This window comes from Mustela nivalis, assembly GCF_964662115.1.
Source record: "Mustela nivalis genome assembly, chromosome: 18".
NCBI lineage: Eukaryota > Metazoa > Chordata > Mammalia > Carnivora > Mustelidae > Mustela > Mustela nivalis.
Window position 1 is genome coordinate 19,772,297 of NC_139037.1, and position 15,515 is coordinate 19,787,811.

Below are 15,515 nucleotides of genomic sequence, written 5' to 3' on the forward strand. Positions count from 1 at the left end.
ATTTTACACTTTGCAGGCCACATGGTCTCTGTTCCTACTCTACTCTGCAGCTGTAGCATAAAAGCAGTCATGGAGAAGATGTAAATGAATGTGTGTGTGACCATGTTCCATGAAATCTTTATTTACAAAAATACATGGATTTGACCTATGAGATAGAGTCAGTCCCTGCTCTAGGTCATCATCAGAAATTGAGACATGAAGAGGTTCTGCGAGAATATATAATTCAATGCCCTCATTTAGATATAACCACCTTGAGGTTCCTAGAATCCAGGGATTGAGATGTCAGAACCAGTACTTTGTTCATCCATTAATGAGCTTGCCCAGATTCCATGGCTGGCGAGAACTGGACTTGAACCCATGTAAGTCTAATCATGAAATCTTTATCATTGCCTACTGGATTCCATTGACTCCATTAATATTAACTGAAATGAATGTCTGAATGGACACTTCTCTAGCAAGTTCCAGTGTTGCGTAGAGTTCTGCTGTTGTGAACCATACCCTTGTCCTCTTCCCGCTAACCTTGTGACCTTAGAGAGGGATTAGCTTCTCTGAGAGTCAGCATTATCCTATTGTTACCAGGTGTGTTAGGATGATCAACATCTCTATCCAAATAGACCTTGCTCTGATTACAGGCTCTGCGATCTATAGCTCTGAGATCTTAAGCAATGTCACACTCCCCTAGAGATGCCAACCATTGCCCCCCACTCACATCTTCCTACTCACATCTTGTAGGGATACCCCCACCACCAGCCACAATCTGCACACACGGCAGACCAACGCCCCTCACAGGAATGACTTCACACAACTCACTGTTCACTGGACTTGATCTAAAGTGAAGGCGAAACATTCTAAAATAAACCAGTTAAGTGTCTCTCTCCCTAAAACCTGCACTAAGGAGGCATCCTCTGAGTTGCCAGGTGAATTCTACTAAGGGAGGTCAGGAGTGTAAGGACCCGGAAACTCCTGATTCTGAGGTCCCTGAAGGCATAATGGCCTCTGTTCATGCCAAGGACTTCTGTAGTTTAATTTTTCTTTTTTGAATCTTCTATATATCGGACCAGTTTGGTTATAATTCTACTTTTAGGAGAAAATGTGTCCTAAGACTTCCCATCTGTAATTCAAAGATAACTGGTACATAATTACAAAGTTTGTCCTGATAACAGCTAATGTAAAGCAGAGATCTGACACATGCACATGAGAAAAAAAAAAAAATGTTAGGTCCGTTCTTGCTATTTCTTTCCTGAAACAGTGATTCAAAAATCTGATTTCAAGAAAAGAAGTGCAACAGCTATATTGCAATCATGGGTCCATGCACACTTATGAACAGGAAGAGATGGTGAAAGCTATCCTTGACCAACCACTGACATGGCCTACAAAACCTCCTGGCAGCCTCATTGGTAGACTCCTTTCCAGTTCGTACCTAGATACTTCCATGGGGAGTGGGTGGAAACTCTTCTCCAGCATGGTATCTGACTCCATTGCTACATGACTTTCACTGTTAGGTCCTTGTTTAATTGTCATGTGCTACATACTGGCAACCTTTTCATTAGTAACATGGTACACCTAACCTCCCTGCAATTTTTACCACTGGTCCTCTGAGTTTTGGAGCCATAGGGAAGGAAGCACATGGGCGTTGCAACTAAGTTTAGTTGCTTGTTGCAAGCCACATGTACCAGGGTGCTCAAGGAGAATCTGCAAATACATATGCAAATATATAAAGAGGCCTCATGTTGGAATGGTAAAACCATGAAGGTTTACATTATCTATTTTCAAATGTTTCACACTTGGTCAAATGTCTCTTATAATTTTAATAATGGAGATACTTTAAGATTGAAACATTTGAAGATGGGTTTTTTTCCATGCCCTATCTTTCTTATGCTATTTATTCCTCAGTCAAAACATGTCCAAGTCCTGCCATTGTCTCTTATGAGATATAATTTCCATCTTTGGGTTTCATCCAGTTTATCAACATCTTTTGAAAACATGGAATTCAGAAAAAAAAATGCCATAGTCAAACTGTGAGCTGACCAGGGTTATCACTTTTGTTTATTTTTCTACCTGCCTTGCACTAATCAGGAAGATATGGGAGAGTGTAGCTCCCCCAAACCCACGCCCTCATCCTGTGACTCCAATGGGTTGTCCAATAGATAAATAACAATTTGTAAAAACAGAGAACAGCCTTAATTTTAACAACCACCCAGGAAGTCTACGCCAATGGCACAACAATAACTTCATTTCCCACTAGACCTCATTGTCCTCAAGACCTGTCTTCCTCAAATCATCTCCTTATGTCTCATTCTGCTTGATGAGTCTGTAACTTATAGTTTCTCATAGGATTTGGTACTGGTTATTGCTTGGATACCAGGTAGTAGTAGTATCCTGGGACTTCCTGAGCTTATTTTAACCCAAATTTCTAGTTTCTTAATTTGAAGGCCTCTTTCTTTTGGTAACACTCTGGAATAGATTATTACTTTTTTGATATCAGGTTTGCCATGTTTGGTTATGAAAGCTGCCAATTTCCATGTCCTAAAGTGGGTATTCTAATGAAGGCCTAACACAACTATAAGAAAGTCACCAATCTAAATAGGACTTCTTGGCAGAAGCTAGTCCCATCACAGAGATAGGGATGGGCTGGGACATTGATGGATGAGTGCTTGTTTGTTGACTATGGCCCAGGAGGGAGGGTATGCATTTGGACGGCATATTTCTGAAAGGCTGGTTTCTTTAGGACCTAGGGTCATCCACGGTACCTGCTGAGAAGTCAGAAACTTGCTCAGTGGGTAAGGAACTCCACAAGACACGAGAAAAGTTTGCCTCAACGCATGTTGTCATGTTTTGCTTCCTTGCCTCTTTGCATCTCACCGCCTGCAGCCACTGAACTGGAGGGAGTCAGGCTGAGCCATGTGAAAAATTATTTCACTGGGATTTGTTTTCATTGAAGACAGGCAAATCTCATCACGTCTATCTCAGAAGATTCCTGAAGGGTTATTCCTCTGTTCCCAAAACTAGTGCTTTTAATTGAAAGGGACTGGAAGAGACCAGAAAACATCCAGAGGCTGGTCTCAGGGGCTACTTCAAAGGACAAAAGCATGGTGTAGGACCATGGTTCATAGACTTTAGTGTGGATCCAAATCCCATGGAGGACTTCTGAAACTCAGACCCCAGGGTATTCTGAATGTCCATGGGTCTGCCTTTATAACAAACTCCCAGGAGATTCTGATACAATTGGTATCCTCCCAGTATAAAGGGAGGAGAAGGTTCAGAATCAACGTCACATAAGCTCAAGACCCACAGTTGGCACTTAGAACCATGTGGTCTTAGCCACGTCATCTTGCCTCTTCGAGTTAAAGAGTATTATTGTTGCTACTGCTGCCTATAAAATGTTGAAACTAGTCCTTACTTCAAAATACTATCCAAAGGAATTGATCGGATAATGTGTGTCAGAGATAGCTGGACACAGAGCAGGTCATTAGGTTCTTTGTGTCCTCCCATACCTGCACAGGTGGGGCTCAAGGAAATGATGCTACCACTTCATGTCACAACCACTTCCCCTGACTTTTTACTTAACAGAACTTCTTACCATGACCTTCATAAGCTCACATGTCCACCACAGCAAAGAGCACTCAAAGCCACTAGCCTGGCCAGTGGAGACAGGATGTCCCTGTTGTCTCGACATCTGGCCTCTCCAACATAAGCCTCTAATTTTCTGTGGCTCTCTGCTGGCCTCCCTTCAATGTGGGAGAGTGGTGTGGATAACAAGCCCCATCTGTGAGGCAGCTGAGTCCCAGAGGCCCCCCTTCTCCAAGCCTTTGAAGAATCCATCCGCGTTCTGCCTGGAGGTCTCCCATTGTGGCCAGCACCTCTGTTCTCTATTAACAGTGGAGAGAGCATCCATATATTAAAAGAAGGAAGCAAATTAATGTCCTATTCTGGGATATCCTGAAGCTTACCAGGATGGAGGAGGCTGCAGCAGACAACAGTGTCTTGGACACAGACTCTACTTAAGTTGCATCCAGATTGACACTCATTTCTCCCATCACTGTGGAGCAGGCAGCGCAATGAATGAAAAAACATATGATCTGGAGTGAAATAGTGGGGTCTGAATACAAGCTCTACCAAATGGCCTTGATCCCAAGCCTTAAGGCCAGGTGGAAAAGTTCCAACAGGGTCCACAGAGACCTTTGAGAAAGATCTCCACCCTAAATAAACCTAAGATTATTTTTAAAAACAGAAAGAGATAATTAAGAAAATGAGTCTAGTTTATTTTAAGATATTAAAACCAACTGACCATTCTAGACTTACAGGCTTGGGCACTTCAAAGGTGAAGCCCATGAGTTGATTTTCTTTTCTAATCTTTACATTTATCTGTAAAATGATGATCTCCAAATCCCCAGGAAGCTTACCTGAAATCCTCTCTGAAGCCACACCAATGGTATTATGAGTTATTTCCATATGAATGGTTCTGGGTGGATTTTGCCTGAATTCCAGGACTTTGGTTGCATTCTATACCTTCAAAAATTGCTGAATGGGGCAAAAACATAAATGGTGCTGACCTTTCAGACTGTTACTAAGCAATGAGCTTCTGCTGCTTACTATTTCTGTGAGTTTGGGTATATTACTTAATCTTGCTGAGTCAGTTTCCCCAAATGTAAAATGGGGATCATATCAATCCCTGAAAGTTGTGGTAAGGATTGTTTTAAGAGAGATATTTCTGGTAAACATAAGATGCCTAAAACTTACTTTCGGTAAACTCCTTCCCCTGCCAACAGCTTCCTTGAATATGAGTTCTTTTCCAAGTATGAAGTATAGGTGAGCTCTTTCAAAGCTATACGATCTAATTCTGTTTTAAACAAGAGAAAATTATTCATGCTAATGCTCTGTTTAGGAAGTGGTTACAGCAATGGTGTGCTGGTAAATGTTTGGCAACTGGTTTTCTGTGGAGTGAACGGGTGATCTGTCATTTTACAGATGAATTCCGTAGCATGATACTTCCACCACGGCCCCTTCTGAGCAACTAAGGAGATATCGCTGATCACAGAGCTGGAAAGAAATAGGCACAGTTGGCTCTTCCAAGGTAGTGAGGGTTAGCGTATACCAAAGGGTTCTGGGGTGAAGAGCAGATCATTGCAAGGTAGTGATGGGAAAAGGCAAGAATGAGGGAAAAGCAGAGACAAAGAGGAAATAACAGACAAAAAAGAAAGAAAAGGAAGAAAGCAGGAAAAACAGAAAGGGAAAGGAAGAACTGCAGACCTTCAAAACCAACCTTTCAATTCTTCCATTTCGTTTTTTACAGAAAGGGAAACTGAAGACTAGAGAGGAGAAATAACCCTCCTAGGGTCACCAGTGGTGGACTCGGGACAGCAAGCCAAGAGCTTAATACTTGTGCCCAAAGATCAAGCATTCCAGAAGGGATCTAGAATTAATGAGTATAACTAAACAAATAACATGATAATTTGGTAAAATGGTGACTTCCCTGGAAAGGCTCCATCACTCAGTCACTTCCAACTCAACTAGGCAAAAAGAGGTAAAGACTGGTCTTGGGGATCAGCCTATGTGGGTGGAAAAGGGAGCCTGACCTGCATCTAATGTTTCCAGCCCCTAAAGTCTGGAGTTCTGTGACCATTTGGTACTTAGCTGTCACACAGAAACTGGCAGTACGAACCTGTAGCTACAAGCAATGAACATGCACAGTCTTGGGAGAATTGCTGAGAAATCTGGCAGAATTGCTCTGTGATTTCTCCCTCTAGCATTTGTTTTGCAAAGGGAATAATTTCTGTTGTGTTTCAGGTTTTATTCCTTGTGATGTCAACATGCATTTAGACCAGATGTTCCAACCATCTTAGGAAATTCAGAGCTGCAGATCCTTCTTCCCCAAATTGAAAAGCTCAGCATTCCAGTTAATGACACCAGACTCCTGTCTGTCATGATGGTGTGCAATTATTTTGAGACTGAGAGGAAGAACTTAGTTTTCAGTATCCCCAAGGGTCAGAACTCCTAGTTGACCTCAGCCTTCCCAGAATCATGATTCTGTCACTGACTAGCTAGCTCATCTCCTATACCTCCTCTAAATTCTCTAAACTCCCTCTTCTCCATTTGCAAAATAACGATATGGAACTAATGGTAAAATAGTGTAAAGTAAGAATTCCACACCAAGAATACGAAAGTTTGAACTCTGCCTCTGCCACCGACCGAATAGCACAGTAACCTTAGAAAATGGACTTAATACCTCAGAGTCTCAGTTTCTCAGATGCAAAAGCAACAAGAATAGTAGCAACAACCAAGGAAGGAGGAAGACAGTGTAGCTTTGTGAAGATTAAATGAGATAGTATATATACAGTGTTTAGCCCTTATGCCTGAGCAGAAGAAACACTTAATAAATGTTGGTTTTATTTCATACAACACACAGGATTTGTGATCCCATGACATGGATGAAAACAGGAATACTTGAAAGAAGTGGCTTGCCCAAAGACAGAGAGCCAAGGATTCAAGCCCCGGTCTATCAGACTCCAAATACTGTGTTCTTTGTGATAATACATGTTTAGCAAAATTTTCTCATAGGAAACAGAGGAGGAGGTATTCTTAATAATTATTACCATTGCTCTTCCTCCCATTTCCCTATGGTTGGGAATTCCTGAATCAGATGGTAACTCAAGAAGTGAAGCAAAAAGAATGTTCCAAGTTTTGGGGACAAGCTACTTAAACACCCTCCAGGCAGTAGAATTGCAGGAAGCTGGGAATCAATTTTATCATTGTTATTTCTGTCATTCTGGAAGGGAATAGGCAAGAGACAGGGATTGGGGAGAATTCTTAAGCTTAAGCCAGTTTCTAGTCTTCAAATGACTGATCTCATATTACGGACAAGTATAAAAAATGGTAACAAGCACTTTGTGAAACCACTAAGCTGTGTCTTGCATAGCTGGTGAAGTTCTTGAACTGGTCTCTGCCATTTATTTATAGGGGAGAAAAGATATTCTGATGAGAACCATTTTCTAGTTTGACAATTTTATTTTAGTGTTACTTGATCTACTTGGAAGCCTCCTGGGAAATCAATGCTACATTTGACTTCTCTTCATGTCATCGTGTTAGCTATTAGATGGCTAATTCGCTTCACAAGATATGCCAATAGGAGAGGCACTTGGCTCACATTAGGAGTAGAATTTCACCACTCGATGGTCAGATCTTTTATGATTAAGACAGAAGAGCAATCCAAACACAGCAGCCAATGAAAATGCTCTCCAATCACCTGCAATCACTGCTCTTGGGTTTCTAATGGAAGTGGTCCCACTTAGCACCGATCATGCAGTTCTAATTTATCCTAAAAATAATAATGTGGCTTGGTTTGGAAGTTGAGACTGTGGGAAGCCCTTCTATTCTCTCTCTCAAATGCCTCCCTCCTTTCCCCTCTTGTTTTTTCTACATGTTCTTTAGGTAGCACAATGAAGAAGTGAAATTAAGGGAGACCATAAAAGTAGCAATACGTAAAACAAAGGCATTGTTTTCTAAGGCATTTTGATGTAACACACCAGCTTGGAAGTCAGATAATAAGCCTGAATTCTAAATTGCTCATTTGTTATTTATTAGGCATGCAACTTTGAACTAGTCAATAAATGTACTTAGCCCTTAGTGTCCTCATGTGTCAAATGAAGATACTTCTGAGAATTTTTGCAAGGAAAAACTGAGATGATGAATAAACAGCATTACAAACATGATGGGAACTGTTATCGAGCTCCTGAAGAAATATATGGCCTTCACCACTCTGCAGTTAAACAGAACGATATGCCATCAGGACAAGGTGAGCCTTCACTAAACAAAGTTCATTTTCAGACTGTGAGGTCTCTGAGAACTGAAAAGCATGCATTTTAGAACTTCTCATCCCCTTGTTTAGGAATCAGGAGTAGCAAGGATGGAACAAATCTCAACTTTGTGGTCATGAAACATTCTTCCCGAGACAGAAATGAAGGAGAAGTTCTGTGTGCACGTGGGCGTGTGCAGGCATGTGTGCACATTTCAGACTACCATGAAAGAAGACTTTGAACAGACTATATTGGGGTCCACTTTTGCCCCATGGCCGTAGTTGCTTATGAGAGAAAAAGAGAAATAAATCACAAAGGAGGGGGAAAATCCTGGTGTTCTGACATTATGTAACTTTTACGGAACCACAGATGAATGTCTGACTTCAGTTGCCCTCTGGTCTCCATTTCATTAAGTAAGAACCTTCCAGCATCCTTCCCAACTACCCACTTTAGCCATTCTAAAATAAGATGAGAAAAATGTGTACAGAAAGCATTATGATTCTTGAATACTTTTCAAGACAAATTTCATGAAGTCTCCTCATGGAGAATCCAAGGAAACAAAATAGGATGATCTATACCCTTGGCCCATTGCTTGATCCTTTACTCTCCCAAGCCTTGTGTGGAGATGGTCTTTGGTGAGTAAGAATAAAGTAACAGAGATGTTATGGCAAAAACAAAGAGGCTGTTCCCATTAAAAATAAAAAGATGAGTCTGTCAAGGGAGCTGTTCTGGCCTGAAGTTTCTGAGAGATGTAGATCCTTAAGCCTGAGTGAAGACTAAAGCAGAGAGTAAGACCCACCAGCATAACAGTGGCAGAGAAGGTAAGAGAGTCAAATCACAGGGAGAAGAGGAGTTTGGGATATATGTCTAGGAGGGCTTGTATGGACTGAGAGGTTAATTTATGGGAAATACAAAATGGCATATTTTATAGACATTCTTTAGATCCTTTGTGGATAAAAAATGTATTTCAGCTATTAATTAGATTTTCACTATTCTAATGAAACATACCAGCATTAGTGAAAGGATTCATCAGAATTTATCATCTCTACTATGGGCTGAGCCACCAAACAGGTAGACACCTGGGGAAGGGCAGAGGGCAGAGGGTCAACCTAAGGCAGGCTTCTCAGAAAATGAAGAACAGAATAAAATTAAATACTGGTGGTAGGGAAGGGCCCTGTCCTATGGGTGGGGGCACCTTAGGAAGGGTTGTACTTATATTCATAAGTTGCATCCAGCCACCATCGGGTGGGGAATCTGAATAGGGTGGCATTCATTCATTCATGCATCCATCCGTTCAATCCCTTATTCAACGTTTGAGTGAATGAAAGAGTGTCGGCAGCATCCAGGATGTGGGATGGATGGACGAGATGGTCCCTCACTGGTCAGGGCTTGGTAACTCCTTAGGAATTAGAGTGCCAACCATGCAGACCTGTATTCAAGGAGAAGTAAGATCAAGGTTGGAAGCTGTCACCAAAGCCAAGGGGGGGGAAAAAAAAACCAATGGGTTGTTAGAGTGCATGTGAGTGAGTGCTAAGACGCTCTCTCACTCTGCCCTAGACAAACAACCTAGAGGAACAAGATGAATTAGAGACTGCAACAAAAGCAGTGACCCAGGGCCACCTGGATGGCTCAGTGGGTTAGGCCTATGCCTTTGGCTCAGGTCATGATCTCAGGGTCCTGGGATCGAGCCCCGCATCAGGCTCTCTGCTCAGCGGGGAGCCTGCTTCCCCCTCTCTCTCTGCCTGCCTCTCTGCTTACTTGTGATATCTGTCGAATAAATAAATAAAATATTTAAAAAAATTTTTTTAAAAGTATACTTTCAGTCATGGTCAGTGCTGGTCTAAACAGTGGGTGGGACAGGACTCCAAGGTGAAAGTCTTCAGCCCCCTAACCTAGGCCAGTTTAGACTGGGCCACAAAACCATTGATGCATTGATATACACTAAAGCACAAGTCCTACAAATATGTCCTCATGCCTCCAAACAACTACCAGAAAAGAGCAGAAAAACAAAACAAAAAAGCCAGAGCGATGTGTTTGCAAAGAGAAGCTGAGCTATTAGCCATGCTGTCTTTGTTTGTGCAGGCTCTCCTGCTTGGGGCAGGGTAAAGGTGCAGGACTGGATGGGAGTCCGAGATGGCTAGGGGAAGAAGCTTCAGTGCTTAATTGGGAAGAAGTTCTGAAAAGGCTGAAGGCAGAAGCAAAGTGTGTGACAGCATCCACCCTGCTCTGAGTGGTGAGGCTGTGAGGAGGAGAATAAATAGATTAGTGTCGTTTTAGAGATGTTCATTCTCTCCGTTCAGCCACATAATGCAATTATTTAGTAGTTCAGGATTCTTTTAATTCTGTTTGAAGAACTTAAGAGGTTAAGGGCTTGAAATGATAAATGCATTATTAATGTTGCCTCATAGAAACATCCAAGTCTATAATTTCTGAGGCAGAGAAAAAAAAATCTAATAGGTTTTTACTCACTTTTTTCCCCCCCTGGTAAATTAACCTACAGGACCTGTGAGAAATGTATAAATTAGACATTATTAGAGAAAGTAATAATGGACCAAAAGCCATCATCTGAAGGTCTGATTCTTTAGCAAGAGTGATATGTGCCTCCTTAGTTTTGGGGTGTCTTCTTGTACTAAGCCCTATACAGCTGGGGAGAAATAGGTTACTGGCACAGGAAGAGGCAGGGTTCTCACCAGGAAGCATACACATTCTTACATACGACCTCACACAGTCCCACTAGTCCATGTGATCATTATGGAAGACAAAGTATACAGACATACAGAGCCTAGGTTTGAGAATACAGACCTAGGTTCACATACCAGTCCAACCAACTATGAATTGTGTGGCTTCACAAATCCAGGTAGGCTGGAAATGAAGGATGGAAAAGAAGATATGTGAAAGAGCCCTAATCCTAAGAAAGATGAGTTTCGGGCTGTGTTAATACCAAAGTAAACTTTAAGACAAGCAGTATTACCAGAGAGAAGATGTTTGAAAACCTTCTTTTGAGTTCTTCGTTGTTATCTTTCAGTGTCATAACCTCAAAATTCTTCTTCATTTGGACATCGTGTGTCTATAAAATATCTGCATCACTCTTTATTCCTACTCTAAACTACTCTGAGTGTGACTACTGAAAGTGCAGGAGAACTGAGGCTGAGAACGAGCCCCGTGTAGGATGTCCGTTAGCTCCCTCCTGGTGAGTGGATGCGGAGGTCACACTGATGGGCTAAAGGCATTTCTTACCACGAGAGACTGCTTTGATACAGTTGTGGGTCTTATGAATCAGCTAACCAAATCCCTTTGTTTTATTTCATAAACATTCTTCAGGCATTGTTTGTGTAACAGATATCAAAGTACATTTAATGTATACAGAGACAAACTTGGTCAGGATCACTGTCTTCAGAAAGCTTACAATCTGCACTATAAGATTATATTGAAACATAATACGTTTACAACAAACTTGGGGCAAATTTTGGGGAGATTTTACTTTGGGCATTCCCAAATCAGTATGGAGAATGAAACTTCTTTTAAGGTTGCACTACCCAGTGTGAATCAAACTGTGTTTTGAGTTATAGCTTTGTGTTCTGCAACCTGGTTTGGGCCACTTTTACAAGATGATTCTCAGTTACTCTCACCAGCCAATTTCATACATGGCCTCATTGTTCTTTGACTGGATATTACATTCCCCCTCCCTCTCCAGGCCCATCATAATCCCATGAGTCTACCAGGGCTTAAGGCACTTTTAACTACCTGACTCTAATTTTATTTACTATAGTCTCTACCCTGCCTATATCCCCTCAACACAACCCATCTCCATGTTGATGGCTTCCAATGCAAGCAGTTGCAACTCTGCCCAAAGATTATCTCCAGCCACCAAAGCATGCCCAGCAAGCCAGAAGTGCTAAGAAGTTAAGTGCTCAAGGAAGCAGTCCTACACCAATGGCTAATGGGAGCTGGTGGAAAATACCTCAACCTTCTTGCTCTTTAGGAACATAACTCCAAAGGTTATTTTACATTGTATCTGAAAGTCCTCCAGAGAGAAGGAGTCCTGATTTCTCTCACCAATAACCTGGGGGATAAGCCAGTCTTTATTGTCTTCTTTCCCTTTCCTGAGTTATTTCTCCTCCCTTCTAATAGTGCTTCCTGAATCATCTACCAAGTGGACTGCTTTCAGAAAAACAATTTAAGATTAGACTTGACTGTCAGAAAAATTAAGAGGATGAGCAGAAGCTGGTAACCACAAAATGAGGAAGCCAGAGATGCTCCTTCCAAGCCTCACCCAAGGACCCAGAACAGGTAGCTAGAGCCCTAAGTTTGTCTCCTTCTTGTGACAGAGATCCTCAACAGAATAACCTGAAAGTTAAGGTCTGGGGAACAAGGACCTCCCATGCTCCAGTGAGACCTTGAAAGTCAGAATGTCTTTGATGAGCCTGGATACTGTGGTCATGACCAAGGTTCCCAGGACCTTAGTGATGTGGAAGCTCTTGGAGAGGTAAGTCTGAATATCTGCACGCCTGTGTCAAATATGTTGTGTTCCCTGGGAGGTACCCAGATTTTTCCACCAGGGTTTGTTTCTGGAATAACTAACCTAGGATAATCTACATCTAGAGGCAGAAGTATTTGTTCTTCATTTGCTCTTTCTTTGGGTCAAACAAATTTAGATTACTGTCCAGTTTCTATAGTCAGGTATCTTTCTACTGTGACTACCATACACCTCAAATTATTTTCAGCTTGTAAATAAGGGGACTTATTTACTCATATAACCAGGAAGCCAAGGGGTTTCATATGGCATCAGGTAGGGTTTGATATAGCCCCTCAGTGATATTTCTTAGTTATCTCTTGGTCTTGATATCCTCTTTGTCAGCTCCATTTCCAGCTGGACTCTATCCACAAAATATTCAAGTAGACACATGACCTAGCAATTCCTTCAGTGCCTAGAATCTGTAGAGGACTGTCTTGGCAAAGTTTTGAGTTACATGGAGGAACTCTGAGTCTGGGATGCCAGTAGATGTTCTACATTTTAGGTCATGTCTGGATCACATCTCTGTTCCTACAGCCTGCAGCAATGTCAGCCTCACAGAAATGACGTAGACTAAGAATGAGGGAGGAGAGTGTTCCAAAGGGAAAAGAAGGAGCTCTGTTACCAGAAGAGAGAATAAATGTGGGCACAGCACATTGTATGAGTGACCAAATCATTTAGTCTTATTGTTTAATGCAAAAAAGGAAGGAAAGAAGGAACACCTGAAGAAATGACCCAGAGCATTGGATCTAACTTTCTCAGTTATGGTGATTCCTCTCAAGTCTGACTTCTGTGCCCTGTCATTCTGACCATGTGGTCTCATGTTTCACAAACATCTCCAATTCGAGAAGCACAGAGAGTATGAATTGACTTAAGGTCTAAGAGACAGGCAAGAATAAGCACAGATTCTTATTCCTGTGACTTAATAAAATGTAACACACAGCTGACTCTTGAATAATGCAGAGGTAAGGGGTGCTGAATCCCTGTGCAGTCAAAAATTGACATATAACTTTTGATTTTCCACCAAAACTTATCTACCAATAGCCTAATGCTGACCAGAAGCCTTACTGAAGACATAAAAAGTCTGTTAATACATATTTTGTATGTTGCACATATTAATACTCTATTCTTACAATAAAGTGAGCTAGGAAAAATGTTAATAAGAAAATCACAAGGAAGAGAAAATAGATGTATAATACTGCGCTATTCTGAAAAAACTCCACAGAGAAGTGGACCAGTGCAGTTCAAACTCTTGTTCAAGGCTAATGAAGCAGTAGCTATCATGGGCTGAATTGCCTCCCCCCTTCCCCAAATTCATACGTTGAAGCCCTAAGCTCCAGTGCCTCCAAAGGTGACTGTATTTGAAGATCTTTAAAGAGACAATTAAGGCGGTTAGGGTGGGCCCTAAACCAATCTGACTATTGTCCTTACACGAAGAGGAAATCTGGGCATTAAAAAGGACACTAGAGGCTTGTGCACAGAGAGAAAAAGACCGTATGAAGACACATTGATAAGATGGTCATCTGCAAGCCCAGGAGAGAGGCCACAGAAGAATCTAAACTGGCCAGTACCTTGATCTTGGACTTCTGGCCTCCAGAAGTATAAGAAAATAAATTTCTGTTGTTTAAACCTCCCAGTCCAGGGAGTGTTGTCTTGGCAGCTCTAACAAACGAATACAGTAGTACCAATGACTGAACATTTACAGGATGGTAGTCATTGCCCTAAATGTTTTCACAGAGAGGTTATTTAAGTTCAATGGCAGTCCTAAAAGGTGGAATCATGGGTATAAAAAGTACAGCATGGGGCATATGGTCAGTAATGCAGTAATAATATTATACGGCAATAGATGGTAATGGCACTCGTCCAGATAAACACAGCCTACTGTATGAAATCGTCAAGATGACACTGTATGTTAATGATCCTTCTATTTTATGAATTAATTAGGTAATTAATTAATGTTTAAAAAGAATGATTAGTTTACAGATTGTAGAGATGGACAAATTGACTTTTGGAACGATTTAAGTCCTATTTAAAGCCATGCTGAGAGCCCATGGTTCTAATCAGACTGTACAACTGTCTACCTGAAACCTCTCCTTGAACATCCGAACGTGACAAAAACCAAACTTGACATCCATTCAGCAGACCCAGTTTTGTTATCTGAAGTTTTCTCCACCTAACATTTATAAGCCAGACTCCAAAAAACCACTTTTTTTTAAAATAAGGATTTTTAAAAAATTTTATTTATTTATTTATTTAAAAAAATAAATATATAATGTATTTTTATCCCCAGGGGTACAGGTCTGTAAATCGCCAGGTTTACACACTTCACAGCACTCACCATAGCACATACCCTCCCCAATGTCCATAACCCCACCTCCCTCTCCCAACCCCCTCCCCCAGCAACCCTCAGTTTGTTTTGTGAAATTAAGAGTCACTTATGGAAAAAACCACTTTTTTTTTTTTTTAATTAACAATGTCCTACCTTGTCCTTCAAATCAAACCCATCATGAAGTCTTGCTCATTGAACTTCATCTTTTCAAACAGTGTGTGACACAATGGATGCCCAGTAGGAAATTATTAACTTTGTGGAGGTAGAACTGATATGCTTAGCAAAAGAAGAGATGGGCATCAGTGTACATTAGAAGGAAGATCAAAGATTATGCCAAGATTTTAATTCAGAGAAAAAAGGCAGTCTGCAGGAAGTTCGGTTAGATCAGCCCTGAAGAATGCATCAACCTCACAGTCATTCTCCCTCTGTTCCTATGCAGGTCTCTCTCCTGTTCTCCGTGCCTGAGAATCTGCTACAGTCTAGACCATTATCTCTCATGTGGATTAGTTCAGCGTCTCTCTGTATGCTTTCTCTGATGTCATTTCCACTACAGCCAGAATAATCAGTTGGACTAATTCTCCTTAAAACACATCATGGGTTCCTTCACAAGGTAAATGTTTGTTGTATGACCCAAGTGATTTTACTGACTTTCATTCTAACCTTAAATAAGGCATAAATGGAAAAAATGGGCAAAGAACTTAATTTGGTCAAGGTTGTAACCACAATTGTGGCCCAGTCATTAAACCACAGATTATTTTTAATGTGTCACACCAAGTCAATTCCCAGGAACCCTGGTATAATACAACAGTGATATTGAGAACAGAGTTCTCTTTGTCTGTGCATGGAGGAAAGAGACTTAGGTCGGACTCCCAGAAATCAC